The following is a 13,565-nucleotide window of genomic DNA, read 5'->3' as shown; positions in this document are numbered from 1 at the left end:
CCAGCCTTTAGCACTCATATCTTATGCCTCGATCTTTTCATTTATTCATTATATATTACTGAACACCCATAATATGCAAGTTACTCTAGGATACAAGATACATAAAATGTGATAGCTCCTCTGGATGGACTCGCTGTCAAACAGGGGAGTAAAGAAATGTATATGCATAAGACAAGGGAGGGTGTGTTAATGCCAACTATAAAGTTAACTGCTATGGGAGTCAACAGAGAAAAGAAAGTTTTTCCCCCAGGGCTCAGAAAAAGTCCATGAAGGAGCCAATGAGCATGGAGAAAAGGAGTTGGAAGGCATAACACTGGAAAATATCTAGACAAGAAAGGACCAGAGGTTTGGACAGAACCTTGAGGTATGGATGCTTAGAAATGCTTAGAGATGGAGAACACTGCAGGGGAGAAGGGTAGGGAGGCAGAAGGGGATAGAGAGGCACCTGGGAAGAAGGAACAGCACAGGGAAAATGTAATGGCAGCGTGGGAGGGGATTTTCACAGGCAACATTCAGTGTTCCATTACTGGGGCCTAGAACGTATGAAGAAAAGTCATGGGAGATGATACCAGAAAGGGATATGGGCAAAAGGATGGAAACCCTGAGAGTCCAGCTAAGGACATTGAGCCATGAGTGTTGTGACAATACACATCGCCAAGTTAACAGGAGACTCTACGCTGGCGAGATGGAGCGGCATTGCAATGAACAGTCATGCATCTGACTCATGCTAATCCCCTTCTTCTTACAGGAGGCACTGCAGCATCATTCTGCTGCTCAGAACCTCTAAACATGAGTGGGTGTAATTTCTTATGGGCCCTAATATCCCCAAGTACCTGTAGTTGGGGTTCCCAGACAATTCCTTCAAATAGCTGCCACCAGTTCCAAATGTTCCGTGTAAAAGGGTCTGATTATTTTCCTGCACTTGAGGTTGATTTCATGATTACAGTCACAGGGGTGGGGGTGGAGTCTGTCCACTGGCATGAAAGACCACACAGCAGGTCCAACAGAACACGTGGCTCCAGCGCACTTATATGTGAAGCCCAAGCTTCACAGCTTGTTCTTGTGAACAAGAAACAGGGCCTTCTTTTCTTTTGCTCACCCTGGACTTATAAGTTTGCTTGTCCCCATTTTAGTGGATCCCTTAACCCATTCCTTGCCAGGTGTGACTGTTGGAAATCCTCCCAAACCCTGGGGTGTGAGGAGAGCAACCCAGCAAAGATCTTGCAGGATGAAGATCTGGTACTACAATTCCCCTAAGGCTGTACCATCTGCAATAGTGAAGGTCACCTTATCAGTGTTAGAAAAGAATGGTATCAATGCTGGACTCAATGATTCACTTAGGCAAATGCATAAGGAAGTCCTCAGACTCGAGGCGATGGAACAGCTGGTCTGGGTCTGTTATCTCCACAGCAAGACAACCAAAACCCGTGCTGGAAGGAGAGAAGCAGGAAGAGCACTAAGCTTGAAGAAGCTTCAACCAGAAGACCAGAACCAAGTGGACATTTGAGAGACAAGAGATCAAATGAAGGTAGAGGTAACTGGAAGAAAGATGAAAGCCATAACATGGAGGTAGAATTGTCTACAGGGAAGAGAGGAGTCATAAACAGCCCTAGGGTTTCCATATTCCCCATTGGGACTTGGAAGTTTGGGCAAAATGATAATGCATTTTGGAGATGTTGGTTTGAGGGGTTCATCCAAGTAGAAATGCCAGTCATTAGTTCAATGGTGCATTATTTGTCAAATGCTGCTATGTGGCAGGTACCGGCTTGGTACTGAGGAACGACACCAACAATGCAGAAAACAGCTGTTTTGAGCAGCTCATGCACTAAACCACTTATTACACTTTAAAGGAGACATTTCAAAGTACACTGAGACATGGGCTACAAAGGACTATGGCATCTTTTCAGCTAATACACAAGGGCGAGAAACAGTTTGCCAGCCTTATAATTATGTGTTCTGGTTGGGAAGGAGGGTTAGAGGAAGAGGAAACAGTAGGTGCAAATGCACAGAGGCAGGAATTGTGTGCAGAAAATTACAAGCCATGGGAGATACACAGCAGGGATGCATGGACAGTTATCACAAACGCTTGGGACTTGGTAGTTATTACATGTGTGTCCTCTTTAAAATTATCCATAAAACACTGACATTTATGTTTGTCACACTTTTCCATATATGTTACATGATATTTTCCATATATGCAGAATAAAATCATACACACATACATAACACATTTACCTCATCTTATATCATGGTTTTCTATCGAAGGAAATTCCTTCCAGTTGAGCAAACAAAGCCTTAAACTCTACTTGTTTATATACACAAAACCCAAAGTGACTTCACAAAGAACTAGATCTTAGCAGGAGTCATTATATAGACTTTTATATTACAGATAATGAGCACTGTTTTCTACTCTCAGCTCAAGAAGAAACGTTCATTCCCCAAGTCACAGAGGGGTACTTAACGCTAGCTGCCCTGGGGATTCATTCCGATACCACAGCGTCTAAGAAATTTCTCTCGCCTGTGTGTAAAATTGTGTGTGTAGGAAAACCACCGCAGGGCACTATCAACGTGGGTAATGTGGCATGGGAAAGACCCAGGTGGAAAAGCTGTCCAATGGATTCATTCGAGTAGAAAGTGATGATTAAAATAGTGTCTCCCACTTCTATTAACACGCAACAGCTACCCCCCTGGGGTTTAACTACATTCTATTCTCGCTTCCACTAAAAAGAAAATGAGGAACCCAATGCACAGGACCACAATATGTTGCTTATGTCATTAAAACTTTTTCTAGGTTAATTTTCTCCAGTTAATAGTTTTAACAATTTACTCTCATTATTAGAAAGCAGTGAAATGGTCCCTTTCTCGGTTCATTTAACAGATACTGATTTCCAGCTTTATGGAATTCACTATCTTTTACTCATTAAGAGAGGAAGGTCACATGATGTTTAAGTAGAAAACCTGAGTTTGAGGAAGGGCCCTAAAATTAACTGGTCATGTATCCAACCAATCATGGGACACATCAAGCATCACAACTGTATCATCTATAAAATGAGTATGATAACACTTTCTATACCCATGGCTCTCAAAGATTAGCCTGCATGACAGTCATCTGGAAAACTTGTTAAAACAGACTGGCTGGGTGCCATCCATCAGTTTCTGGATCAGCCGGACTGGGATAGACCTGAGAATCTGCATCTCTAATAAGTCCTCAGGTGATGTGGATGCTGTTGGTCCATAGACCACACCAGTGCTTGTCAAAGCACTGATATATACTCATTCACGGGGTTGTTATTATAAGGCTTTTTAGGTGAACATGATTTATAAAATTATGCATTACTTATATGTTATAATATGTTGTATGAAGAATCGACATCTGTCATTTATTTATACAGAGAAGTGTGAAATAAAAATATTTTACCTCCTGAGTGCAAAAGTGTGTCTCGTGGTGAATCTAGGCTTCAATTTAATTGAAGAAAAACTACTGAATGACAAATAGCATCAACACCTACTCTAATAAGGGTTCTTAGCATTAAATTTCACCCTATAAAAGCAAATGTCTCTGTTCAAAAATTCAAGCAATCACTGAAATTGTTCTATGTTTGCTGAAAATGCTATGCTATATAACCTTTGCTTTATACTTAATAACATTAAAGATATCTTTAGAAAAGCAAAAGAAGGAAATTGGTTATCTTTCACCTCTAAGCCCATCCAACAATGAAAAGAGGATTGGGGTGCCCTACCTTGGCCAGTAAAGGAAGGATGGACTAGTAGACCCGCTTTATTTCCAAGGCATACAGTGGCCCCCTACAGAGCTTGGAGACCACAGGACCCCCCATCCCCATATATCCACTAAAGTGTTGACAGATGTACCTTCTCCCTTTATCAGTACAGATGAAAGTGAATTAACAGTAATCAAGTACTTATTTTTGATATTTTGAATGAGTGATGAGAAATGCTAAGGGAAGACCAAATTATCTCTGATGTTTACTATTCAGCAGAAAGATTTCAATCCATCAGCCATGAACCCACTGTGAGGTAGATGAGCCATGAAATGCACTGCAAACTCAGGAAAGAATACAGTTTAAAAACCAACTCTTTTCCAGAATACCAATTTCTGTGCATTGTCACCAAATTCCATTAGTCACCCGATATAATAACGTACTTGAAGTTCACACAATATATAATCAGAGCAGCAATTACAGTCACAAACATTTCAGAGAGAAGATATTAATGGCTGGGCATGTGGGGAGGGTGATTATGGATACCTCCACATGTGGTATATTCATTAAGTTCAACTTCGATCTACCAAAAGTAGAAGACATTAATATGTTTTATTGACTGTCAAACCTCCCTAAAATGCCCAATGTTAAAGAAAAAAAAACTATTTTGGAATCCTTTAATGAAGGGTTTTAATTTAAAGAGAAGCAGATGAAGCAGACTCAATTCTTTGTTCCTTTACTTTATTCCACTTCTGAGGGAGTAAAAATCTGTGTAGTGTACCTCTCAATAAAAAAAAAAAAAAAATATCTCTGCACTCTCTCCCACTCTCTTATTTCCTTTGTTCTCTGGCCTTCATTTTTGTCTTTTTTCCCCCAAAGTCTGTATTGGATCCTCAGTGTATGAAACACCGATGGAAATGAGGTGCACAGGTTATCAAAACCAACCACAGCAGAGAAAAGAGAAAGATGATACATCTGGGTTTCTTTATTGAAACCAAGCTAGGTTTAAAATGGTGAAAATGCCATAAAACTAGGGAGCAGAAAACTTGGAATTATCATTTGCAATCTGTGCATTATTAAGCCCCTTACTACAGATGTTTGTGCCTTGTATCTTTGTCTGTCAAACAGAGAAGCAGATGCCAGCAACACCTTCTTCATCGGGCTGCTATTAAATCAAGTGAAGTATTAAACTAAGATCTCCACCTACCAGGAAAGGACTATTGTGTACATATAACATCTTATGCTTGCAACATTTCCCATTCTGGGTGAAAGAGAAAAGATGCTAGTAGAAAAGGCTAAAATGGATAGGTAACACATCTAGAAGAAAAACACAGAATGCAAATAAACAAAAGAATAGTATCTGAAAATCTAAAACCCCAGAGATATTTTATAAAACCTTGAAACCAAAATAAGAAAGACCACTTCTAGAGAAAACCAATTTTCACATTTGTGTGTCACAGTTAAATGCAAAATTAGATTAACATTTGAAATGGAGAAGAAACTATGACATAGTTCATGGGTTATGGGTTGTATTGTAACTATTGACATAGTCTGAGCCAATAAAATAAAAACTGAAAAATTACAGTGATCCAATGAGAGGTTCTTATCACTAAAGGAGGCAAAGTCAAAGTAATATACTAATAATAGCAATAGTAACCATGACTACTAACAATGGACAACCAGCAATATGCCAAGAATTGTAAGAGAGAATATCGGCATACATTATCTCATCAGTCTCTGCAACACCACTGTGACATGAGTATGACAGCTTCCATTGTGCAAACGAGAGAACTGATGGAAAAGTTGAGTGACAACTGTTGTTCAGTTCTACAATGGCATCACAAATCTCAGCGTCTTGCCTACCTGATGTAAGCAGAACTCCTAGGTGGCCACCATGATTCCTGTGCCCTGATCCAGGCCTTTGTCCAATCTTCACCCTTTGAATATGGTCAGCACCCAAGACTTGCTTTCAGCCAACAGAATATGGCACAGGTGAGAGGCTATCATTCCCGTGATGATGTTACTTTATATGGCAAATGTGAAGATTTTGCAAGTGTAATTAAAGTCTTCAATCAAGTGCCTTAAACTTAACCAAAGGGAGGTATCCTGGGTGAGTCTCTCCAAAGAGGATTTAGGAGTGAGAGACCTGAAGCAGCAGAGATGATCACCTGTTTCCTGTGTTGTGTGTTGTCTAAGAATTAAAGGGCTCAGTCTGAACAGAATTGTGTCAACAACCTGAATGAGCTTGGAAGAAGAACTCCAGCTCCAGATGAGAACACAGCCCAGTAGACGCCTTTAATGCAGCCTGTAAGACTCCAAGTAGGTGAGACCCTGAACTATTAAAACTGTAAAATAAAAAAATGGTTGTTGTTTCAAGCCACTAAGTTTCCAGTAATGTGTTTTGCAGCCATAGATAACAAATATGCTGCCCCCATTGTTTCCATATTTTAATGCACTTAATTAAAAAGGGATGTAAATGAATTCACATACCTTGGCATTCCACCAGCATAAAAATGATTGCAATACTGTCATCATTTTTGAATATGACCTACAGGAAACAATTACTCTAATGGAATCACAGACTTACAGTGCTGGGACAGATTGCAGATTAGGAAACTGAGACCAAAAGAAAACATATCAATTACCCCATATCACTGAGACTGAGTAAAGAATGGAAAAAGAATCCCCATTCTCCCAGACCTATTTTTTTCTTCTATAGAATTATTTTTCAATATTGACAAAGTAGCAGGAATATTAACTGAGTGATCCAATTTTAAAAAGAACACAGTTTTGTTCATGTACAAGGAAAAAAATATTATGATACATAGAATATGGCACTAATTTTAACAGGCTGTGTCCCCAAGAGGCAGCGTGAAATTTATTGGCAAATATCTAATTTTTTCTGTGGAAAACCAAAAACGTAGTTTAGCCCCTAGTGATGAAAGAGCCAAATTTCCTTCTTACTTCCTTCTTTAGCTCCCTGAGAAACTTCTATATATTCATGTAATAATAAAAATTGCTTAAGTTAAAACTGTTGTGGGGGCGCCTGGGTGGCGCAGTCGGTTAAGCGTCCGACTTCAGCCAGGTCACGATCTCGCGGTCCGTGAGTTCGAGCCCCGCGTCAGGCTCTGGGCTGATGGCTCAGAGCCTGGAGCCTGTTTCCGATTCTGTGTCTCCCTCTCTCTCTGCCCCACCCCCGTTCATGCTCTGTCTCTCTCTGTCCCAAAAATAAATAAAAACGTTGGAAAAAAAAACTGTTGTAAGTCAACATAAAATTATATCCATAGCACCAAAGCTTTATTAGGACATAAAATTAATAAAACAATTCCAACAGCATTTATGTCTATAACTGGATGCATATATAACCTAATGCATCAATGGACTAGGCAGGTCAGGGGAGGGAGGTCGCGGATGGAGTGGAGCAGGGACAGAAATGCCACACATGATTCCAAGGTTCTAGAGCATTAGTATCTTCTCATAACTGTTTAAAATGATGAATGAAAACGGGTATAATTTAAAACAATACTAATTGGCTTTATTTTAATTTTACGTCGCTGACACTATTAAAAAAAAAAACAGAAAAACCTCTGCATAATCACTGTGGAAACCTGTATATGCTCTAAAGTTGAATAAAATCAGGAACATACTGGATGCTTATAACCAATATATTTTATTTTCCTACGTCTAATTTATTAACAGGCATGGAGGGATTCACCACATTCTTACAGAGAAGTATGGTATCATATTTGTTATGGACTGAAAATATTTTTTTTAATTGTGACAACAATGATAAAGATTGCATTGTCACAGTTTTCTATTATGCCTGTGCTCAACAAAAGTCCTCATTTCAGGCCAATAAGATTAATTAGAAAGAATATCCATCACTTGGCAAATAGTTTCATAAATGCTTAAAACTCTCTTTGTGGATATTTTGTGGGAGCCTACAATCTGATCTCCATAAAAAGTCACTTGCAATGAAATATGGAAGTGATATACATTAATCAGGCACATAAGCTGTTTCCACTTGAAAAGTCCAGATGATGTACATGTAGCCAGCTTTTCCCTTTAAATCGTCTAAAATATTATCTCTGGTCTACACCTATTTCACTATGGATAAACAGCCACCTAAGCTTTTTTATCTGGTAGTGCAAGCTACTTTAGTCCTTTAACCTTACCTTAATGTAATATTTGAGCATAGCACCTATCTGCTTATATGAATTAAATTCTTTCATTTCCCTAAATCCGTGGTTCTTAAAGTGTAGTCCCTGGAATACTATCAGCACCAATAACACCTTGGAATATGTGAAAAACACAAATTCTCAGGTTCCACCATAGACTAGCTGAATCAGAACCTCTGAGGTGGAGCCCAGAATCTATACTTTAATTAAGCTTTGGGGTGATTCAGATGCAAAGTGGAATTTGAGAACTGTGTCCTAGATATTAAATGAAGACAGCAACTGCCCATAGAAAAGACAAATTAACCAGGGCTACAGCTTATTGTAGGACAGTCTGTAGGACACTGGACATGCTACCCAGATCCATTTAAAAAATAACTGCCTCGGAGTCTTATAAGCAATTACAGATCTGATAATATAACTGAAAAAAGTCTTCTTCGGACTAGTGTCTTCAGCAGTACCATCAATATCACTATAGACTGAAGCAGTGATTTCACTTTGGACCCTAGAGACTAGAAAAGTCAAGGGGAGGACCTAAAGATGCTTGGCCTATTTCCAGATGTGTTGATTCAACCCTATGCATGACACATCTGGGCTGACAACTGAAATATCCTTTTTCTTTTTTTTTTTTACTGTTTATTTATTATTTTTGAGAGAGTACAAGCCCGGGAGGGGCAGAGAGAACGGGACAGAGTATCTGAAGTGGGCCTGGACTGATAGCAGAAAGCCTGATGCAGGGCTTGAACTCACCATCCGTCAGATCATGACCTAAGCCAAAGTCAGACGCTCAATTGACTGAGCCACCCAGGTGCCCCACGCCCCACATTTTCTCTTTTTTTTTTGAAAAAAAATTTTTTTTAATGTTTATTTTTGAGAGAGAGAGATAAGACAGAGTATGAGTGGGGGAGGGGCACAGAGAGAAGGAGACACAGAATCTGAAGCAGGCTCCAGACTCTGAGCTGTCAGCACAGAGCCCTACACAGGTTCAAACTCACAAGAGTCTTTTCTCTTTAATCACATTCTCATGGCATGCCTAGTGACCTCCAAATTTTCTTAAGTATGTGAAAATGGTATTTATTCTTGCCTTCCCTGGTAGCCACTTTGTAAATTCCATGCAGATAGACTCATTTTTCTCCTTCAGCTATTTATTCCAACATATATCACATATTTTTCTGCCTTAAGGTATGTGTTTTATCCTGCCACGCTCCTCCCCATGTACTAGCAACTAAAAGATTTTTTTAAGGCTTAATAGAAATTTACTGCTTCATCAAGGACATTCTAAGGCTTAAAAAAAACCCAAAAAACTATGATTCATGGAAATTAAACAGCACACTCTTGAAAAACGAATGGATCAAAGAAAAAAAATCAAAGGGAAATTAGAAACGATCTTGAGATAAACAAAGATGAAAACAAAATATACCAGAACTTATGGGATGCAACAAAAGCAGCAACCACAGGATTTTGATGACCTTTTAATCTCACAGGACATCCTGAATATAAGGAGTTAATCTACCTTCCAAAATGAGATTTTAAGTTGACATATATTTTTTAAGTTGACAATACTTTAAGTTGACAGGTATGCAATAATATGGCACTTATTTTTTTTTCTTTTCAAAGAAGACTTGCTTTTTCAGATCACTTGTGGTTTTCTGGCAAGACAAAGAAATCCAACTGAGCTTTTCCCCATGCTAATTAATAGGGATAAGGCCTGGATATGTCTAATGGGGAGTGTTTTCCCCAGAAGAACATTCACTGAGTTGATCAACAAATCATCCTCAATGTCCTGCCTATGTGCTGTAAATTCATCAGAAGTAAACTCCTTTTCATTCAACTGTTGATCAATCTCAACACTAATGCAAGTACACAAAAGAGGCTAGCTCTTCATATCAAGAACTATAAACGATTGAATAAGCTCACTAAATCCAGGCTTATTTTCCAGTTACTCAGAAAATTTTCATAAAGCTCCTCAAGAAAGTCTGATGCCCACCTGGAACATTGCTGGTCCCCTTTACCAGTTAAATACACCCCCCACCCCAGTGTTTGCACACTTCTTTCCTAACAGTTGACAGCTATAGCCTTTGACTACCTTTGGCCTAGTAGAGCCACTAACCCAGATGCAGACACAGCAGGCAGTGTCCTGGAAGACTATTTCCCCTCAGAGAGCTCCTATCCCATGACAACCAGGTACCGAAGCATAAAAGTCCAGCAATCTTGCCTTTGGGCAGAGCAAACCCCCAGGTTGAGGTGGGGACTTCAATTCAAAGCTCACCATTGGTTGGCTTCTTCCTCTTAACTCTCCTTTCCTCCATTCTCTGATGGCTTCTCTAGGAGCCCTTGCTTAATAAATCTCTTGCAAACAACCACTTCCATTTGGGTCTGTTTAGAGAATATGACCCAAGACAGCTATCATTTACAAATAATCAACTTAGAAAATAACGTTAAACTTAAAAATATTCTGAATCATGGTTTTTCAAAAATCACATTTTTATGTTAATCCTTCTCTTCAGCTTTTGATAGATTTTTGTATATTTCTGGAATTCTCAAATTTTCTGTAAAAATAATCACAATCATTATAAATCCACTAAACGAGCATTCTTTCAGAGAGTTCTCAGTCACTGTATGCTGTATTTTATCTTGTATTATTCTTAATCAGATTTTAAAATACTTTGTTTCCTGGGAAATGGACACATGAGTATATATCATCTAATCTGATGTGTAAATAGTTTTCTCAAAGGTTCTGCCACACCACATCATAATCAAGAGTCAGTGCCTGATTCTAAAGGAGAAATATTTCTTCCCTGAAAAAAAAAAGTAAAACTATAAAAAGCATCAGCTTACCTAATTCCCAAACCAGAGTTCATTTTTGTCATATTCAGAGCTAAAAAGAAGTATGTTCTTATCCACTATATTTTAGGTCACTTTCCTTTTGGTAAAGATTTATTCCAGTTTCAACCACCTACTACTCGAGCTTTTTTTTTTTTTAAATCGGAAACACACAAATTTTACTCTAAAGATGAACAAAAAAGATTCATTTCATAATTCCATCAAAACTTTACTGAAAAATGAATGAAGATGACTTTTAACAAAGCTTTCATATAAACAGCATTACTTTTCTAGGTATTCTCACAAACAGTATTAATTTAGAATTACCACCTCTCTGTGAATGGAGAGGGAGTAAGTGAAACACAATCAGAGTTGGACTCAGAGTGGGATGAGGTCAGATTTGAAAGACAACACATGGGAAGACTGTGAAACTGAAGAATTACAGTCCTTGAGAGGAAAGAGCTGTAGGAAGAAGGGAAAGAAAAGATCTGGTAATCATTAAGAGATCAAGCTAATATTTACTGCAAGGCAAAAGTTCAAGGACAAGTCAAGTGACTACAGAAGACTTACCCACCAGGAATTTTGGGCTAACTCAGAGTTGGCCCAGATGTAGAAGAGAGAGATGAAATTGGGAGTTAAAATTGTCCATACACAAATAAGACTTCAGTTGCTAATGTGGAAAGGAGGGAATTTTTATGATCTTTCTATGAGTTCATTAAAAAGTGAAATGTTTTACAAGAGAGTGAAAGATTTTGTTACCAGAGTAAGATCTGGACAGATCTGGGAGGTGGGCAGTGGGCTACTTGTCAAGAGGAAGTTTAGCAAATGATCTTTTTGGAGTTCTTGAGCTTAGAGCCAAAAAGGGAACAAAGGAGCAATATAGCTATATGTTTCACATTTGTACTACAAAACAATGAGAAGGAAAATATCGTGTAAAAACTCTTTTACAAGGCCTTATGTTTACTCCAATTTCAGTTTCAGAACAGTAGGCAGGAACAAAGCAAAGAAAGACAACTAATAAAAGACATTTATCTCCTTCCAATACATCTTGGTCTGGACTTTCACAAGAAATTCCCTAAGGGAACCAACCATTTACTACCTTTATTAAAAAGGTTGCAAGGTGGCAACACAGTGAAGCTTATTTCTATCAATTGGTGAGAAATATAGAATCTTTCAAAAATTCAATGACAGGAAATTTGAAATGAGAATAAACAAAGATGGAGTTAAGGAAAGAGAATGCTAGTACAAGTGACAGAGAGACCAATGTATAAGTTGAATTAAACTGCAGCCTGGAAACAAAAATAAATGAATTAAGTAGGTTCTTAGCTAATGTGAACAAATAAGGCAAAAGCATTTAAAATATTTTTTTCTGTAATAGTCTATAGTTTTCTGATATATGTCAAAAGATATTCCTGGAAAGAAAGCTCAGAAGGAAGGAAGGAAGGAAGGAAGGAAGGAAGGAAGGAAGGAAGGAATAAGGGAGGGAGGGAGGAAGGAAAGAAGGAAAGGAGGGAGGGAGGGAAAGAAGAAAGAGGACAGGAGCAAGGTGGTTAAGGAGGAACAAAGGGGCATGCCATCTCTCCTAGCTAGTGAGATTATGGCACTAGAGTACACGGAAAGCCAATACACTGGGAACATCTCCTAAATTGGCCATTCCTATAGGGAGTCAGGACAGGAAGGAGGGACACAATAGTGTAAATGGGGAAGAAGGGAAAGAAACAGAAGGGCCCCATCTGCTCCTTGATATGATGGCAGTTGTAAAGAGATGATTCCTTGAAAAACTGAGGGCACTGACCTTGAGTTTCTATACATGCTTACACATGAACTTCACCTATTCAAAGGCAGAAGAATACTCTGAAAACACACAGAAGCCATAGAATGGTGCCAAGAAAGACAACCACAAAAGTCAGTCTTTGGATAACTTTTCTGAAATATTAACTTGGACAATAAAATAGGGAGCAGTTGAGAGTGGAATTGCTCTAAAAGAAAATTGTCTTTGGCAAAATGCTGGGGAGAATTTCTTTGTATCCTCTTCTTCCTTCAAATCAAGACATTCTCATGTTTAATGCCTCCTTTGTAAATAGAGTTAAGAAAAAAAAAATAATTGTACTAGACTTTTTCATCAAGGGCAAAATAGAAGAAATAATCATTAGCTTCCTTTGCTGCTTGATTACTACCTTTCTAGTGTGTGAGGGATCTCGTTCCAGGTCATCTCCTCAAAGAATCACATTATTGATCAACATCATTGTTCGTCTTTGGAAGCGAGTCCTATTTGCCAAGTCCATACTTTCAAAATGGAATCCACTGTAACTTTTGTCCCTTCATTCCACAATTTTTCACTTTATGATAAATTAATTTATTCTCTAGAGTCTAGAACAACTGAATTTCATAATCTCTTGTGAAGCCTAAATTTTGACCAGGTTCACTATCCCTGGGTATATAATCTTTCTGAACAAATAACTCATGAGTCCTTAACATAAATATTGAACATTCAAGGGGCAGATCATTTTTGCATTATTGCACAATATATTTCTTCTTCTTAGATAAAAATAAATAAATCTTCCTCAGAATTACTTACTCTGTAAGAAAGTAAATACCCAGGACAAAATTCTTAAGTTTGTATAGCTCAAATCCTGGATTCATGTTTAGTGAAAATACTCCATATTGTAATTTTCTTGCTACTTTCCATAATGTGTGAGCAACTTATTCCCTATACACCTTTGGCCTAATCCCTCCAATCACTCAAATAACCAATTTGTCTTCTTTTGGCACCATTATAAACACCTACTGTGTTTCACAACCTAGGTTATTTGGGTTTTCAATTTTGAGTCAGATGAATCACATTTGC

At 38.3% G+C, this 13,565-nt stretch overlaps 1 protein-coding gene across 3 annotated transcripts in view; it reads right to left on the bottom strand.

Annotated features, from left to right (window-relative positions):
- Window positions 1–13,565, bottom strand: part of PLCB1 (phospholipase C beta 1) — a 699,274-nt gene that overhangs the window by 466,421 nt on the left and 219,288 nt on the right. The gene's annotated exons all lie outside the window — the stretch shown is intronic.

This window comes from Leopardus geoffroyi, chromosome A3 (assembly GCF_018350155.1).
Source record: "Leopardus geoffroyi isolate Oge1 chromosome A3, O.geoffroyi_Oge1_pat1.0, whole genome shotgun sequence".
Lineage (NCBI taxonomy): Eukaryota > Metazoa > Chordata > Mammalia > Carnivora > Felidae > Leopardus > Leopardus geoffroyi.
Note: the sequence above shows the minus strand (reverse complement) of the source record. Positions and strands in the feature narration are given on the sequence as shown.